The sequence below is a fragment of the Aethalodelphis obliquidens genome, unplaced genomic scaffold (assembly GCF_003676395.1).
Source record: "Aethalodelphis obliquidens isolate GAN/ISIS:26980383/991018 unplaced genomic scaffold, ASM367639v1 scaffold69, whole genome shotgun sequence".
Classification (NCBI taxonomy): Eukaryota; Metazoa; Chordata; class Mammalia; order Artiodactyla; family Delphinidae; genus Aethalodelphis; species Aethalodelphis obliquidens.
Window position 1 is genome coordinate 6063983 of NW_020838013.1, and position 13945 is coordinate 6077927.

At 56.2% G+C, this 13945-nt stretch overlaps 1 long non-coding RNA gene across 4 annotated transcripts; it reads left to right on the forward strand.

Annotated features, from left to right (window-relative positions):
* Positions 1–1616: 1616 nt before the first annotated feature.
* LOC113611268 (uncharacterized) lies at positions 1617–10640 on the forward strand. Of its 4 annotated transcripts, none has more exons than XR_003429388.1 (3): positions 1617–4582; positions 5465–7683; positions 8222–10640. It is a non-coding gene; the product is annotated as an uncharacterized LOC113611268 (long non-coding RNA). The 4 variants fall into 4 exon arrangements; XR_003429386.1 differs by having other exon boundaries at positions 8661–10640; XR_003429387.1 differs by having other exon boundaries at positions 1617–3883; positions 4494–4582; positions 5465–10640.
* Positions 10641–13945: the final 3305 nt, after the last annotated feature.

The window sequence follows — 13945 nt, forward strand, 5'->3', positions numbered from 1 at the left end:
GTCAAAAAATGCAGGGAAGGAGCAAAGGCTCCTGGGGAGGTAAAGAAGGGGCCTTGGCTCTCTACAGATCCCTCTTCCAGCAGAGCACGGAAGAGCATCTCCCAAATGCTTGCGTCAAATCAAAATTTGAGTCTTGGACGCAGCCTCTGCCTTCTTGCATTCTTTCTTTCCGTTCTCTGACTCTGTTGCATTATTTGAGTGTTATCTGCATCCTCTCTGCTCCACCTGGCAGCATTGGCATGGCCGGGCACCTGGTTAGAAAGGTGGGACCCTTGCTAGACCCAAACCTGCTAACTCAGAATGTAACAAGACTCCCCAGGCGATTTGCAGGCTCCGCAGGGTTTGAGAAAGTCTGCTCTGCACTGACTCATCAGCAAATTCAGCTCCCTGGGGAAGCAGAGGGACGCTCAGCCCCAGGGGGAAATTCAGAGCATGGACAACCTACACGGCAATCACAGCAGGCACCTGGGGCGATGCCAGCCCCACACCCTAGAGGCCGGTGTCATCTGTGCACAGTGATGCCGAAGGGACCTCATGCAGCGTCCAGCTCGGGGACGGCCAATAGGATTATCTCACGAGCAAACCTGGTCGATGGGTGTTAGCCAGGCATCCTGGGCTGAGGGTGATTTGAGAAGGGAGTCTAGAATCTGCAGGGACGAGCGCTGTGATAAATTAGTGATATCTGCCGGGGGGGGGGGGGGGGTTGCAGGGGTGCCACGTGTGCTTTATTTGCTCTCCTGGCTAGAATGTGAGGTTAGTTTCCTGCCATTTAAGGCCTCGTTCTCTCTCCCTGCTGGAAGGGCTTCTAAGAGATGGTGCAGCTGAGAAGCCCGTCTCTACACGTGCCAGTCAGCCATCCACCACTCCCGCATTCATGCGGATGAGACGAATATGGGGTCTGGCTTCCAGCCCACTGTGGCCACCCTGGTTGCTCAGGGGCCAGGGAGGCTTCCAAGCCGGCAGTGTGGGCGCCCTCCCCCCAGGAGATTCACCGTCTGACTCACTCCCAGTGGCCATGCCCTTTGCAGGCTCTGCTCAACTGTCTATGGTGCAAGGTGTCCAGGTCTTAATAAGTCTGGTTTCAGTTACTTTCCGAACTTAAAAGCAAAGCAGTGGAGATGCTGCACAGCCCTCTTTATCCCCAAAAGGCCTGGTCCATTGTGGGAAAATCCCTCGCCCCTCAGAGGGGGCAGCTGTTCTGGCTTTCAGGACCCCCTAGCTCAGACCTTCTCACCCGATCCCAAGCTGCGCAAGAAATGCTGTCCCCATTTCACAGATAAGCAAACCGAGGCTCTGAGAAGCATTGGGAGCTGTTGGTCACACAGCGAATCGGAGGCAGAGCTGGGATGAGCTAAGAAAATCAGCCTCAGCTCTGTGTCCTGCACATGGGCCCAGGGCTCCCTCAGGGCACTGAGCGCCAGCGACAGAGCTGGGAGTGGGCACCGTCGGCAAAGGGAAGCCTCCCCCAGCAACCCCAGAGGAGTATGTTGGCCCCAGACCCTCCCACAGAAGCGCTTTTGGAAGCAAACCTGATGACCTCAGCACATTTTTTCCCATCACACCCTTCCTCCCTCTCCCAAAATCTCAGTGTCTTTGGATCATTTCCCTGCGGAGAGGCCAAGGCAGGCCTGAGGGCCCCAGAAGGGGGCTCCCTCCCAGAGGCTGCTCTTAGCCTCCACCATCACCCCCCAGCCACCGTGCTGGCCTGCTCAGCTGGGACACTAGGCAGAGAAACCACAAATAATTCAGCTGTTTAGGAGAACATCAGTCTGGGTTTCCACGGCAACACCCTCTGGAGCCAGCTGTCCCAGCAGCTGACAGCGCAGGGCCAGGCCAGCCCGCATCTCCAGTTGGAGCAGAGGAAATGGGTCCACTCTGGCTTCTGAATCGCCAGGCTGGGGTCCTCCAAGAGGAGGCTGGGCCGGAGGATCTTGGAAACCCACCGGCCACGGGGTGAGTAGAACGAGGGCCTGGGAGAGGGAAGTCTGAAATCGCAGAGCGACCCCACACCCCGTCATTACACATCACATCGGCCGCCTTTCGGGCGGGCACATGACACAGGCGTCACCTGTGCCTTCCCAGCTCAGCTTCCGCACCCTGCAAGGTGAGTCCCGCTGCAGCCCCACTGGGCAGGTGGGCAAGCAGGGGCCCAACGGGAATCCGTGGCTCGCCTCTGGTTCCAGATCCTGTTTCTGCTCATGTCTCGATCTGTGGCTGCCGGCTCCCTCTCACCTGGCTCCCAGAGTGTGGGTCCCCCAGGGGCCTCTGCCTGGCCAGCCTCTAAAGGAGCAGAGGATGGGCTGCTGCCCCCAGGGACCCCTGGGGATAACAGGAGCTGGTGTCTCCTGAGGGCTTGCTGTGCGATGCCCGGTTCGTGGTGCTTTTTATGCCCTGTCTCTTTCCTTCTCTGAGAGGGGATGTGCTCTTCTTACCTATCCTGCTTAGGAGAAAAGGGGGGCTCAAGGAGGGGAAGGGGGTTGTCCAGAGTCACACAGCTCCTAAGTGGTGGGGCCTCGGTGAGACAGGCAGGGACCTGGGACCCTTGGCTGTGGTGCTGCCGTGCTGGCACCTGGACAAACGTCTCCTTGAGCAACAAAATACAAAGAAACTATAAGGGACTAAAAATAACTGCGAGCATGCGCAGTTGGGGCACATTATGGACAAGAAGATACAAAAAGACCAAAAACCCGACTGCCACTCAGGGTGTCGTTAGCCAAGCAGGGCACTGCGCGTGCCCGCTGCACACAGCACCACCAGAGGGCTGGGCGAACCCCCTAAGTCGCCCCTGGACACACCCCTACCCGTCCCCCATAGAAGGAACCAGCTGCCCCCCTCGGGAAGTGAGCGAGGGAACCTGTTACTTGTTCTCACTCCCTCCTGCTGCACCGGGGGCCCCAGTACAGCCTTGCCTGAATCTCTTGTCTGGCCTCTGATCCATTTCTATTGATTAAGGGGGCCAAGAGCCCTGGTCGGTAACACAGGTGTGAGCCAGACTGACTCAGAACACGTACCAGAGATGCCCTCATGGTGGCCCTGTGGACACTGGTGTGACTCACGCCTCCAGGAGCCCCTTCAATCCTGAGATGCCCAGACCGTCCACAGGCCCTACCCCAGGACAGAGCAGAACTTTAGGGGACGCAGCGTCTCAACCACTCCGGAGCCTGGGAGCAGGCCCTGCAGACTGCCCTTGGGGCCCCCGAGGTCAGGTAAGTCCTGAGCTGGGGGCCCGGGCAGGTGCACAGAAACTGCAGTGAGCTGCTGCTATCCAGGACCTCACCATCTAGGGTAGGAAAGAGGTGTGCACAGCAGCCACAGAGCCACAAACCACGTCATCTGTGTGACCCTGAGAACTTTTAGTGGCAACGAGGATGGTTCCTGGAGGAGGGGCTCGAGGGCTGGAAGCAGTGTGGAGCCTGAGATGTATAGAGACTGAGGAGTCTGGGAGGCCAGGGAGACCAGGCAGGCCACAGCCAGTGGGAAATGCAGTTCCGCTGACTATGCACGGGAAGTGGCCAGCCTGCGGGTAGCTGACGGGCGGGACCAGAGCGGGCACAATACTATGTCACTTTTAGTCGGTGAGGAAAACACGGGGGAGACACATAAGACAAAACAGAGGTAGGGTTAGTGGTCAAGATATATGTCATGAGGTCCTCTGTATGTGCTGCTGGCTACAGTGGCAAATTTGATTCTGAGCTCCCCGGCAGCCAATGCAAAAAGGGAAGACCATTCTGCCATTCAGTCAACGAGACATGCAGGATAAAACAGACAAGCTGCTTGGGAGATGCTGGACTACAGCTACTTGTGAAAAAGAAGAGGAGTTTCTTGTCAAGATTGACTTGATGGTGCCTGCAGGCATAGCAGCGGGACAACATCCCTGCACAAGGTGATGTCTCAAAGTATCCCTGGGGACAGTAGTATGGCTAAGACCTCCTGCAAGGGATAAGCCTGGGAAGACAGGCAGGCAGCAGTCTACTGGCCAGGCTTCTTCAAGCTGTGTTTGAGCACAGCTTCTCAGCAGGAGTGGGGCACAGCTAAATGCAAACCTTGCAACCCCCATACCCACAAGGTTCTACAAAGCCCCTGCCCCCCTTGCAGATGGGACCCAACCGCAGTGCTCAGGTGCGCCATGAGTGGGTGGGAGGCGCTGCCTTGGAACCTGCCCTTTACACTTGGCTGCACTCTTGAATCACCTACAAGTTTGCAAGACCCGTCTCTGGATCCACCCCCAGTTCTGCTGGGATCCTGGAGCATATGCCCCAAACATCCATATTTTCGATCTTGTGGGCCACACGTGGTCCCTGACTACTCAACTCTGCCTTTGTTGGAAGGAGCTGTAGACGCAGGGGCGTGCCAGTGTCCCCATCCCTGCACACTGAACTGGGAATTCTCTGTAGCTGTCGTGTGTCACAAACGATTCTTCTTCTTTTGATGTTTTTTTAATTGAATGTTTTTCAAGCATTAAAAATTATTTAACTAACCATCTTCACTCACAGCTGTGCAAAAACAAGCAGCCGATTTGATCCAGGAACTGTAGTTTGCTAACTCCTGATTGAGAATGAAACACCCCTGTACACTAAAGAAGGTGAGCGTTTGCCGAAAGGGAAACGGCAAGCTTTAGTTCACGTTTGCTTTTGTTTTTGTAATCTTTGGCAAACAATTGCGTTAAGTCTCCCTGTTGTTCTGACTTGCATTTTTTTAAAAAAATTTATTTTATTTATTCAACTATAGTTGATTTATAATATTGTGTTAGTTTCAGGTGTACAGCTTCAGATTTTTTTTCCATTCTAGGTTATTACAAGATACTAAATATAGTTCCCTATGCGTTACAGTAAATCCTTGTTGTTTATCTATTTTGTGTATAGTGGTGTGCATCTGTTAATCCCGTACTTCTAATTCATCCCTCCCCACTTCCCCTTCGGTAACCAGAAGTTTGTTTTCTATGTCTGTGAGTCTATTTCTGTTTTGTAAATAAGTTGATCTGTAGGGTTTTTTTTAGATTCCACATATAAGTGATATCATATGATATTCGTCTTGTTCTGCCTGACTTCACTTAGTATGATAATTTCTAGGTCCATCCATGTTGCCGCTGATTTGCATTTTTTTTCATGGTGATGGTCTATGGTGGGGTTGTTCACACATGGTGGGTTTGTCCTCCTGGGCTCAGGGAGGGCTTGTACTTCCCATGGATGCAATCCTGAGAGCCAGGGTCTCTATACCCTTCCTCTGCCACCCTTTCCCCCAGTGATCTTGACAATGAGCAGAGACCCTGCTGCTTTCCACTTGACAGGTAGCATGAGCAAGAAATAAACTTTTATAGTTTTAAGCCCCTGAAATTTGGGGGATGTTTGTTATGACAGCATAACCCAGACCATGCATCTGTTAGCAGCCTGTATTTCTTTTTTCAATAGTTTTTTTCACGTCCCTGGTAATTTTCTATGGACTTATATTATTTTGCCATATTCAGTCTTCAGAGCTGCGGATGTGTCAAAAATATTAACCCTTCTAGTGATGTGATTATTTGGTTACCAGCTGGAAATCTCCTTAAAAGGTGATTGGCCCTAGGATTTAACTGCTGTCAGGAGGAAGGACAGAGATCCAATGTTTCTGCAACTGGAATCATCATTTTTAGCATACTTCTTTCGACATGTCACTAACTGAGCGTTAACAAATCTGTTTCAACTTGCTTGATTACCTGTGGGTACCTGTTTCAACCACTTCATCTCGGCAGGCTCACGGGGCAGTTTCAGTGTTCAAAGCTGGATCTTGTACTTGCACTGGCCCGGAGATTGTTTTAAGAAATGATTTTTTTAAAATAATTGGGCTTGGCAGGAAGGATGACAGCAGCTTTTCTCAGAACACAGCTCCATGAAACCAGTTCCTGAAAAACACGGCATCTGGGAGGCAGAGTTTTATGGCCAGAGAATCAGGGGCGATCTGCACGTGCCTTTGTGAAAATGGTGTTGCAGGATCATCCCTGGCGCTGAGTGGGGTTGGCTGCTCAAGGCCGGTAACACCAGCTCCTTAACCGCTTTGCCCAGGGAACGCTCTCTGCCAGCAAAGCCCGGAAATAAGTGTGTGGAACAACGGCTTTGGGAGAAGTTCACCTGAAGAGTGAAATTAGGGGTCTCATCGCCCATTTAACCAGGGCTTGGAGCAGAGCCTGAATTATTTTTAGAGGACCCCCATGGCCGTTGGCGAACCCCCTTTCCAAGATGGGTCGCCTTCCTTTTAGCCTTGAGGCTTATGGGGCTGCCCTCCCTCCCCACCATCCCCTGGGACTGGGTTCCACGGGAAAGCCACCCCAATTCTCTGCTGCTGGACACTTGCTAAACTCTGAGTCCCGGGTTTTGCACGGAGGACAGGTAATCCAGCTTACCTGGAGCCAAGGTTCTAAACCTGGCTGCATGGGAGAATCACCTGGGAGCTCTGAAGATTCCTCATGCCTGGACCGCACCCAGAGCAGATTAGATCTAGACCCTCATGGGGCCGACACCTCAGGCCTGGGAAGGTTCTGGGTGGCCAGATCCCTGAGTGGGACCAAGCTTGGCCAGAGCAGCTGGAGCCTGGTGGGGAAGGGAAGGAGGGAGGTGGTGTGGCCAGCGGGCAGACCACCAGAAGGGGCTTAATCTGCTTGAAAGGTGATGCCGCTGGTGCCCCCTCTCTGTGTACACGTCCCCAGGCTGTGCTTTGTTTCAAGATGGTGATGGGAGTGCCTGGCCAGCGTTGGCTGCCCTTAAACTCTGTCATACACACGCCACCCCCAGCCCTGCTCCTACCCCACTGCAAGAACCTGTGTGCCACAGGGATACGGAGACACTCCTGCCCCCCGGACACCATGGACCCTGAGTGACTGTTCATGAGAGCCACCCTCAGGGAGGACAGGTGGGCTGCTCCCTGATAAAGGAAGAAAGTTCTAGAACACGTGAGGCTGGCAACAAGAATTCCAGGTTGAGGGGAACATATGAGCCAAAAACATGATCTCTGGAGGCAGAACTCACAGACCAGGGATGGGAACAGGGACCTTTGGAGTGATGGGAGCCCAGAGGGTATGAAGGCTTGAAGGGGGAGATAAGGCTGGGAAATAAACTGGGGACCCACGGAAGCCCCTCCAGACTTGGGGAGGGGCTGCAGCGTGAAGGCGTTTGTTTGGTGAATTCACTGTGACCGGGCTGGGGCCATGCAACACAGCAACAATAATAATAAAGTGTTTCCTGAGCAGTCCAGGCTGGCCGCTCAACGAGTTCCAAGCCTTGACTGCCTCTGATCCTGTCGCAGCCCTGTGAGGTGGGTGCGGTTATCACCTCCACTTTATAGGTGGAGTAACTGGGGCTCCAGCAAGACCACAGGGCAGTCATTAGCAGAGGCTAGATTTTATTTTCCATCAGATACCCAGGAAGAAAACCAGGAAACACAGTGGTGGCTGCCCTGTGTGTGTCTGAGAGGCCAGGGGGCCAGGGTGGGGGGACACCGAAGAGTGGCAGAAATGTAGCACAGCGGGTGGAGCTTTGGGGAATAAACAGCTGTGCCGCCAGGAATACCGACCCACATCGCTGATCCAAGTTCCAAAATCCAGAAAGCTCTGAATCCCAGAGTTCCCTCATGCGGTTCTTGGCATCAAAAATTGACCTGCAATTTTCGGCAACAAAACTTCACCTGGCCGGTCAAATCTTTGTCTCTTTCGAGGTGGGTATTCCTACATTTCATAGATTTAAAAGTGGGGTACCACTCCGGCCCCCGCTGGGAGGGTGGCATAATAGAATGGGATTCATACCCAATTACCTTTCTAAAATCCCCAAAGTCTTGTCTTTTGGCGAAGGGTGGTCTTTGGTCCTGCTGGGGAGGTCCTGCTGTCAGTCCTGGGGGTCAGGAGCCCCCAGTTCTAGGTCCAGCCCTGCCCCTCCCTGTTGGTGTGGGCTCAAGTTGGTGCAGGTCTTTGCCGGGCAGTGGGATGGAAGAAGAAGCAGCTGCTCTGCTCACCAGGTGAGGCTGCTGGGAGGGAACTAGGAGACCCCTACACAGAGGGAAGCTGCTGGGGATCCCTCGGCATTTCTGGAACCAGCGGCGCTTTAGGGAGGGCGGGGCTCCCTAGCCCACGGGAAGTGGGCTTGGATGCAGGAGGCCCGGATCCTAGCCCTGGCCAGCTCTGCCACCAAACTGCTGTGTGATCCTGGGCAGGTGTCCGCCCCTCTCTGGACTTTAATTTTCTGTTTGTAAAATGCAGGCCGAGGTAAAGCCCAGCGGGCCTTCCTGATCGCACCATCTAGGACACGCTAAGCTGCACAAAGTTCCCTCAGTCGCCCCCCTACCCACCGAGACACCCCCCCCGCCAGGCCCCAGGATGGAGCTGCAAGCACCCCTGTGTCTCTGCTCCCCTTTCTCTAATTGAAGGGGTGGGCAGGCCTCGCCTTTCTCATTCTCCGTGGCATGTGCCTGCTTCTCGGGGTGGAGATCAGAGCCTTTTGGAGCCTTGATTCCCACGGGTGGGGGCCCGGGCAGCATCCCTGCGCCCGCCCGCCCGCCCGCCGTCCAGGCGGCCCGAGCCGGCCGAGGGCTCAGCGTCTGCCTACTCACACCCCGGGGTGGGGAGGGATTTCCATGGGGCTTATGGTGATTTATAATGGGGAACCTCCGCTTTCCCCCGACATTGTTCTCCCTGACAGAGGGAAGAAAGAAGGCAGTAAATCTCCTCTCATCATAAGTGATGATGAAGCCGCCGCTCCGGCCCCGTCCGCGATGCCCTCGACCGCGACAAACTGCTCTATTGTCATCTATTACATTTTTCTCAAAAAACCTTCAGCCGCGCACAAGGCCGGAGCCATATCCTTAACTGGCTCTTCCTCATTGTCCGCGCCCGAGGGAAACAGAATGTGTCAGTCTGAGTAATGCTCTGTCAATACTTCTCAGGAGGCTGCTCGAGCTGCGGCCCGGATAAAGCTGTCCCCACGCTTTCTCAGGCCCCTCGGCCGGGATGAAAGCTGCCCGCGTCGGACGGCCAGGGCGCCACCACGCCACCTGCCCCACGGGGACACTTGGCCGGCCGGGCTGGTGGCCGTCCCCTCCTCCCCAAGTCGGTCTGGGGGCTACCGGGGGGCTGGAGGGCTGGGGCAGGGTGGGCACCGGGGCGGGTTGGGGGAGGGATGCTGGAGGGGAAAGCAGGGTCTCCTTAGGCACTGTCAGCAATCAGATGGGGCTCTGCCCTGCCAGGCCCGGGACAGACAAGTGGCAGCTCCCATAGGTCTGAGTCCTACAGCCCTTTACTGGGAAGTGCATAGTTAGCAAAACCCAGTCCAGCTGATTACGTTGTTTTGGTGTCCATTCACCACTCACTCGTCCATCCCTTCCCTCGCAATTCATTCATTGCCCCTTTGCCCGGTGCTTTAATGGGTGGGTAAGGGGGTGCTACTACCTGTGGCTTCCAGGGGGTTGGGGGAGGGGAGTCTGCCAGCAGCTTGGGTCCCACCTGACACAGCCCTCACAGCACGACTGGCTACGTAGCTGGAGGGGCCGAAGCAAAATGAAAATGCAGCCCCAGTTCAAAAACGGTGACCAATTCTAGACGGGACAGCTCGGCACGGCACCTGGCACGGAGCCCTTGGGACGGCTGCCCCGTGCGATCACATGGTCGCTGGCCGGCGAGGCTGCCCTGCTCTCGGGGACCTGGGCCGGAGGAAAGCATGGCTCCCAGAGCATCACAGGCCTGCCCCTGCCTGGCCAGTGAGGCTGGACTCACACACTCATATGTGAGCCTGCTGAGAAACTGGGGGTCAACCAGAGAGCCCAAAGTCCCAGCCCCGCTCCAGTACACTTCGCTTGGTCTGAGAGGTCACCTGCTGTCAGCTGTCACCCCCGATGCTGTCGGCTGTGGCATTTCGGTCCCTCACCGGTGGCTGCAGAGCCCGCTAGGCAGAGAGGCCTCAGAGATCACCCCAACTGACCGAGGCCTGGGGCCAGGCTGGCTGCACCCCCGTGAGCCTCATGTCCCAGGAGCAGTGGGCTGGGACGGGGAGGCCCCCGCCTCCCCTGAGGACCCACCTACTGGGAATCCTCCTCCTGGGGGACCTGGAACCACGACAGAGCCTTTCAGCCAGTGTGGGACCTAAGCCTTGGCACCAGGACAGGACATGTTCTTAGAGCTTCATCCCTGCCCGAAAAATGGGGTCAGTGAGGCCACGTGCAGGCTGGGAGGTGCTGAGGTGACGGCGCAGAGGCGACAGGGCAGGTGGGAAACCCCCAAACTGGCAACTCCTCCTGGCAATTCTCTGTATCCTGTGGTTGACTGGGTACCAACACCCACCACCATGCCTTTGGTGATGGGAGACTGCAGCACCTCCCATCAAGACGGGGGCGGGTCTCCCCACCCCTTAAATCTGGACCAGCGGTGACTTACTTTGACCAACAGGATGTGGTGGAAGCAGCAGAGTGCCAACTCTGAGCCCCGGCCCCCAGGGCCCCACTTTCCTGTATCCCAGGATACACACAGGGCCAGGCTAGCCCACCACCCCTCCGAGTACCCCTCCGAGGTACTCAGAAAGCACTTGCTGAGCTGGACGGGATGAGAGTGAAATGAGCTGAATTGAATGAACTGAACTGAATTGAAATGAACTAAATTAATCAAAAAACAACACTCGATTGTCTCGCTGGGTTGGGGGCACGGCGTCATCTTTAACAATGATTTCTGGATGGGGATCATTTTTCTCTCCCTCTGGGTCTCCACCCCCAGGGCGGGCATAGGACTGGGAAGCAAGCAAAAGGAGTTCTGGCTGAGACAGCTGAACATCTTTGTACAGACTGCCTTTCTTCTCGGTCAGAAAACGCCACAACAGGTATGGTCCATTCGTCTCCTTCATCCGTTTATCCCTCCATTATTTGGGGGTGCAACTCCTATGTGGCAGAAACTCTGTTGGTCCTGGGGGTGAGAAGGGTAATGACACATTTGTTGACCTTGAGAGACTGTCATCCAATAGAAGAGATGGCACGGGTACGTGTCAGGAGGGTATGGAGGGAGAGATGGCAGAAGTTAAGATGGAGGTACAAAGGGGAGCCCCAGCTGCGGACCTGGGTCCAGGAAGGCTTCCTGGAGGACGGGGCCCCTGGGCAGGAAGCTGGAAGAGGTGGGAACCCCATTGAAGGAGAAGGGAGACAAGAGCCCGTGTGCAGGGATGAGGCAGCCAGATGAGGGAAGAAGAGACCAGAGCAGTATGGTCCAGGGCTTCACTGGCCTCGGTGAAACATTGGAGTTTGTCCTGAAAGCAAACAGGAAATCAGGAGGATGCCGTGGTAACTGCCCCATGGATCCCGGTCTCCACACCCTCTGCCATGCGGCTTTGAATGTGCTACCCTAGGGCAGGATATGCCTTCCCCGCCGAGGCAGGGCCGCACCGTGGGATGAGCAGAGGTTTGGGTGTCCCTGCACCAAGCTTCCACCAGCACACGAGAAGGGGCCCAGGTGGCCCACTGGCCCAAGGAGGATGGGGTCCTTGAACAGACCTGGAGCCTAGTCTGCTAGCCCAGCCCTGCCCAGTAGAACACCTGCTCCACCCCCCTCTGACGTGTACTGGGATCACCTCCCAAATGAAACACTGTCTTAGCACCGAATGCCACACCAGAATACACAGACCGGGGGGCTTTTGTATCTCCCAGTTCTGGTGGCTGGAAATCCAAGATCCAGTGTCTGGAGAGAGTCAGCCTCCTGGTTTGCAGATAGGAGTCTTCTCATCATGTCTTCACAGGGCAGAGCAGACAGAGAGGCAAGCTCTCTGGTCTCTTCTTGTAAGGGCACTGATCCCATCACAGGGCCCCACCCTTATGGCCTGATCACCTCCCAAACGCCCTGTCTCCTAATACCATCGCACTAGGGGTTAGGGCTTCAACATATGAATGGGGGGGCACGACATTCAGTCCACAGCCAGCACTTAGACTCAAATCTTCCAGGAAGTGGACACGGCAGCCACATGTGCAGACCCAGGGAGCTGCGGTGGACTCTGGGTGGGCAAGGCCAGGTCGCAGGACTCAGTGCTGGACCCTGGGTTTGTCTCTTCAGCTTGACCCTCTCCAGCCCTATGACCTCAAGTGCACCTCCTGACCTGGAATGTAGGGACAGCAGTCTGGCATCCTCCTGTGGTCGAGGGAAGTAAACAGGGAATACCTGTCACGTGCTGGCACCTGTCAGACGCTCACATGTACAGTTAGGAAGCCATGGCCCAAACGTGCAAACACTTCACTTGGGGATTTCAGGCAGGAGCCGGCCAAATGCTGCCCTCCCCCTTCCCGTGAGCCAGATCGCCCAGAGCCAGGCCCCCGCGCTCTTGCCCGGCCCCTCCCAGGAGCCTAGCCCTGGCCCTGCCGGTCCCCTGGCTTGCTAGTGGGTGGCTGGAAAATGTGTCCGGGTGGGGGCACCTGCGCCCTCGCCACTCTCTGGTCCAATCAGCAGCGCCCTCCTCTCCTGGATCCTGTGTGGGCCTGCCCCAGGGGGCTGGCTGCGGCCCCTGCTTCGCCCCGTACTCCCCCTCCTTCTTCCCCGGACCTCCAGGCTGAGCCGCTTGGGGAGAAGGCCATCTCTGACGTAGTCCTTCTACACAGGAGGTCGTAGGCCTGTCAGATTGGGCCACCCGAATCAAGGGTGATGATAAAACCTGTCCCTCCAAATTAGGCCAGAGCCCCCAGAGCCCCGCTGATGACAGCCAGTGCACGCCAAAGACAAAGGCGCCAAGCGGGTCCCCGGAGGATCATTAATATGGATTGAGGCCCATTGTTTCCTCAAATTAGGCCACGGGGGTGCTCCTCGGGGAAGCACATTGCGGGCATCCACACGTCCGAGGGGTCCTGGGTTCTGGCCTGGGGTCCCTCTGCTGATGCTGCAGGGGCAAGGCAGGGACTCGCCTGGAGAACGTTCTGGAGAAGTGTCCGTGGGGACCAAGTAAGAACTCCTGCCTCGCCCGGACTGTTTTGCTCTCTGCAAAGCAGTTTAGGTTCACAATGCCTTCTGACCCTCCCCCAGCCTCTGGGACGCAGGTAGCACTTCACAGTTTACAGTGTATCCTTCATCCATTCTTGTGTTGGAACTCTGCAACAGGTCATTTTTTCCAGATGAAGTTCAAGGATTCTCCCAAGGTCACATGGTGCATTAGAGGCCCATGGACCCAGAACTCAGGTCTCACCACTCCACCTCTTCCCTGCACAGGACCACGATGCCCGAGACCCCAAGGCAGGAGAGGGGCCCACTGACCTATCCCACTTTGGTCTGCACCCAGGAAGAGCTGAAAGGAAGACCCCCACCCTACCCCAGCCCTCACCTAGCTCAGGGAGCCACGGGTCAGAACGGCAAGGATCCAGCCATCCCAGACTGCAGCAGGGTGACCCCGGGCCAGGGAAGGGTCAGCCCAGAGCAGGGAGGCACCCTCCTCGGCGGGAGGACCCCGAGAAGCCACCTTGCTAAGCAGCCCAGACTTGAACGGGCAACAGCAGGGCCGGCAGCATCGTGTGTGGAGGCAGCGCAGAATGAGAAGGCAGGACCTTTGTTCCAAAATGATCAGAGCATTAAAACAAGGGCAGGGCCCTCCTGAGCACAGGGGCCGCGCAGCGGGACTCATTCGACACCTGGCTGACCAGCACCTGCTCCGGACCCGGCACAATTCCCTTCCCCCTGGGATGCTCCTGCGAGGGGGCAGGTGGGAACTGATAACGAATAAACTGCAACTCCTCTGAAGGAAATAAACCGGGGGGAGGGGGCGGGGGAGGAGGTAGGAGGTCGCTGGGGGAGGCCACTGTGCAGGGCGTGATCAGATAAACTGAAGACCCAAGAGTGACTGAGAGCTGACCCTGCAGGAGGGGAAACAGGATGCTAGGATGTTGCTGCCTGGTTTCCCAAGAGATATTGGAACACCTTCCTGGTGGCGTCCACCCTGACACTGAGCCCAGAGCTCCTGGGAACCCCTGGGGACCACCC